The 4,597-nt window shown below is 42.9% G+C and overlaps 1 non-coding gene across 1 annotated transcript; it reads left to right on the forward strand.

The window, feature by feature from the left end:
• The first annotated feature begins 57 nt into the window (after window positions 1-57).
• Window positions 58-140, forward strand: trnal-cag (transfer RNA leucine (anticodon CAG)). Its single transcript has one exon. It is a non-coding gene; the product is annotated as a tRNA-Leu (tRNA).
• Window positions 141-4,597: the final 4,457 nt, after the last annotated feature.

The following is a 4,597-nucleotide window of genomic DNA, read 5'->3' on the forward strand; positions in this document are numbered from 1 at the left end:
TTGCCAAATAAAGCCAGTCCATGGAGAAAAGCAGGGTCGCTGAGCTAGGTAGTCAGCGTCAGGATGGCCGAGCGGTCTAAGGCGCTGCGTTCAGGTCGCAGTCTCCCCTGGAGGCGTGGGTTCGAATCCCACTCCTGACAGCCTTCCTTTTCCGACAAACCCTCAGCATTGCAAAACGGTAGGAAAATTAGATACTTAACATTGCATTCTGCGCCTTCATTTTGAAAGTCTTGCATCTTTTTCTGTACTTCAATAAACCAAACCATTGGAAGTACACTTAAACTCTCCAATGTCAAGGCTTCTGGACACTTCAAATTCTCTGTGATTCGCAGAACAAAAATCATCAAATTCCGCAGTTTTATTTTTAATTTCAAGATTCATGTTCATGCTCATCCTGGCAGAGGTTGCCATAAAACATTATGACCGTCCAAATTGCTTAAAACTAAAAACCTTTCTTTCACCGTATAGAAAAAAAATTAAATATCTTTTTCATTAAATTTCACGTCACATGATAATAAACCTGGTTCTGATTTTGATGTTGAAAATATTTGAATTATTCCAGGTCTGATGAATGGTCCTTGCCTCAAAATATTGAGTCTGGTTCTCATACCCTGGGCTGGCCTGTTGAATGTTATTGCTTTGCGTCTCTCTCTCTCAACAAATACTGCTTGACTGTCGAATAGTTTCTATATCTGAAAAGAAATTGTTTTATATGTTTGGGGACAAATAACAATTAAAAGGGCTAATGGTAAACTAGCAATTATAATTAATAGATTAGTCTGTAAAGGAGAGCAAATATTGCTACAGTAATATGTAATAATATTAAGACTGCATCTAGCATTCTGTGTTAATCTGCAATTTCAGGAGATTCGAAAAATACTAGGTAGAATCACCAGACGGATGGTAGGATTTTGTGGATTAGATCATGGAGAGTGCAGAAATAAGGCTTGTGTGCCCTGGCACTTATCCCTGCGAGCGGTAGAAGTGCTACATCTGCCCTTTCTCCTCCTCACTCACCAAACAATCCTTCCAAGTGAGGTAACACTTCACCTGCAGATCTGTTGGGGTTGTCTACTGCATCCAGCACTCCCAGTGTGGTTTCCTCTACATTGGAGAAACCTGGTGTAGATTAGCAGACTATTTTGTCAAGAACCTGCGCTCCATCTGCAAAAAGCAGAATTTCACAGTTGCTAACCGTTTAAATTCCAACCCCTATTCCCATTCCGACCTGTCAGTTCATAGCCACCTCTACTGCTATGATGAGGCCATTCTCAGGTTGGAGGAGCAAAGCCTTATATTCCATCTGGGTAGCCTCCGACATGATGGCATAAACATCTTTTTCTCTAACTTGTAGTAGCTCCCAGACTCCTCTTCCATTCCCCACCCTGGCTCCCCTCTTACCTCTTCTCCTCTCTTCATCTGCCTATTGCCTCCCCCTGGTGCGCCTTCTCCTTCCTTTTCCCCAATAGTTCATTCTCCAGCCCCTACATTTTCCCCTACCACCCCCCAGCTTCTTACTTCATCCCCCCCACCCCCACCAACCCACCTGGCTTCACCTATCATCTTCTAGCTTAGGGACCTCCCCTGCCCCACCTTCATATTCTGGCTTCTCCTTTCCAGCCCTGATGAAACATTGGTTCTCTTTTCCATAGATGCAGTTTAACTTGCTGAGTCCCTCCGGGATTGTGCGTGTGTTAAAGATTATGGCATTTGAAAGGACTGGTGTGATTTAGAGAAAGGGACACCTGCTCTGCTTCAGATGGCATCTGGAACAGGAGAACAGAACCTGGAGACCAGAGTCAAGCCACTCAGGATGGGAGTTATGTGTTATAGGATGCAATTTCGGAGTTTGCAATTAGTTGTTTTTCAGAAATATGATGTGGAAGGATTCAGAATGATGAAACAGACAGACATGGACAGATGTACTTTAACACGGAGAAGATTAAAGTGATCTACGGTATTTGATTAGAATCAGAATCAGAATTATTATCACTGAAGTTTGAGGTGAAATTTGTCTTTTTTCTGGTGGTAATATAGTGCACTGTTATCCAATGAGCTGTTTGCAGTTCTTACATACAGTTAACAGTGCAGTCATATACTATAAATGAACCCCCAGATCACAGAAGAGCAATGTCATTCCCATCCTTTACAATCAGCATGGTAAGAATTGCCATATATTTGGAGATTCTAGTGGACAAGAAGCATAGGAGCCAGTAACACCCAACATACCCGGACATCAAGGCCCCGGACATCGGAGAGTCTGGAGTTCATCCAGGGTCTTCATCTGTGATCATTCTTGAGACTTGAATACCGAAGACTGAACCCTGAAGGTTGATAGGTAGTCCAGAAATCGAGGACCTGTGGGCCTGTGAGTCTGCAATTGAAGTTGCCTGATCTGTGGGTTGGAGGACTGTGTGCGCATAAATCATTAAGGAAAAGAACCAGAATGTGGTGGAATGCACTCCATGTGCTTGGAGAGTGAATCTTGAACAACACTATGCTAAACCAGGCTAGGCAGCTGAAGGGCACCCCAAAGACCATGCTAAGTATTCTCTCTTTCACAGCAGTTCCTAACCCAGCTGCCTGAAGAACAACAAAGTGGTCCTTGACATAAAGAAATTTCCCCTCAAATCAACTGCTTTGAAAATGTATCACAGTTCCCTGATTATGGCTGGATAAAAGTCTTGGAACTCTCCACTAAAAGTGAGTATCTTCGACATACAGCAAGGGTAATTTGAAAAGGCATTTGCCTTTATTGGTCCAATAAAGCTGGTCTTATGAGAAATATTCACACCCCATTATTGAATATCATAGTAACATAGAAAACCTACAGCACAATACAGGCCCTTTGGCCCAGGATGCTGTGCCGAACATGTACTTACTTTAGAAATTACCTCGGGTTACCCATAGCCCGCTATTTTTCTAAGCTCCATGTACCTATCCAAGAGTCTCTTAAAAGACCTTTTGTATCCACCTCCACCACCGTCGCTGGCAGCCCATTCCATGCACTCACCACTCTCTGAGTAAAAAACTTGCCCCTGACATCTCCTCTGTACCTACTTCCAAGCCCTCTCGTGTTAGCCATTTCAGCCCTGGAAAAAGCCTCTGACTATCTACATGTTCAATGCCTCTCATCATCTATCATCTTATACACCTCTAACAGATCACCTCTTATCCTCTGTTGTTCCAAGGAGAACAGGCCAAGTTCACTCAACCTATTCTCATAGGGCACGATCCTCAATCCAGGCAACATCCTTGTACCCTCTGCACCCTTCCTATAGTTTCCACCTCCTTCCTGTAGTGAGGTGACCAGAACTGAGTACAGAACTCCAAGTGGGATCTGACCAGGGTCCTATATAGCTACATTACCTCTCAGCTCTTAAACTCAACCCCACGATTGATAAAGGCCAATGCACCATACGCCTTCTTAACCACACAGTCAAGTCAACCTGTGCAGCAGCTTTGAGTGTCCTATGGACTCAGACCCCAAGATCCCTCTGATCCTCCACACTGCCAAGAGTCTTACCATTAATACTATATTCTGCCATCATATTTGACCTACCAAAATGAACCACCTCACGCTTATCTGGGTTGAACTTCATCTGCCACTTCTCAGCCCAGTTTTGCATCCTATCAATGTCCCACTATAGCCTCCGACAGCCCTCCACACTATCCACAACACCTCCAACCTTAGTGACATCAGCAAACTTACAACCCATCCCTCCACTTCTTCATCCAGGTCATTTATAAAAATCACGAAGAGAAGGGGGTCCCAGAACAGATCCCTGAGACACACTACTGGTCACCGACCTCCATGCAGAATATGACCCATCTACAACCACTCTTTGCCTTCTGTGGGCAAGCCAGTTCTGGATCCACAAAGCAATGTCCCCTTGGATCCCATGCCTCCTTACTTTCTCAATCGACCTTGCATGGGTATTTTATCAAATACCTTGTGAAATCCATATACACCACATCTACTGCTCTACCTTCATCAATGTGTTTAGTCACATTCTCAAAAAATTCAGTCATTCTCATAACGCACGACTTGCCTTTGACAAAGCCATGCTGACTATTCCTAATCACATTATGCCTCTCCAAATGTTCATAAATCCTGTTTCTCAGGACCTTTTCATCAATGTACCAACCACTGAGGTAAGAATCACTGGTCTATAATTTCCTGGGCTATCTCTACTCCCTTTCTTGAATACGGGAACAACATCTGCAACCCTCTGGAACAGGGGTGGGCAAACTTTTTGACTTGTGGGCCACAAAGGGTTCTAAAATTTGACAGGGGGGCCGGACCAGGAGCAGATGGACGGAGTGTTTTGGTAATACACCTCATAAGAGAAAATAAAATATCATGGGATATGTAGAAAACATGTGCTTTAATTTTCATTGAAAATGAACAAATGCATTATAACAAAATATCTGTCTTTGAAGTCCCATGGTATTTAGCTATTTATTGAAATGACTTTTAAAACACTGAAAATTAAATGAATAAAATACAGCTTTTTTTAATAGTAACAGTTATTATTTTAAAGCACTGAAAATTCTGTTATCCTTCAAGATATTATCATCATCACTCTCCTCCTGA

This window comes from Hypanus sabinus, chromosome 17 (assembly GCF_030144855.1).
Source record: "Hypanus sabinus isolate sHypSab1 chromosome 17, sHypSab1.hap1, whole genome shotgun sequence".
Taxonomy (NCBI): Eukaryota; Metazoa; Chordata; class Chondrichthyes; order Myliobatiformes; family Dasyatidae; genus Hypanus; species Hypanus sabinus.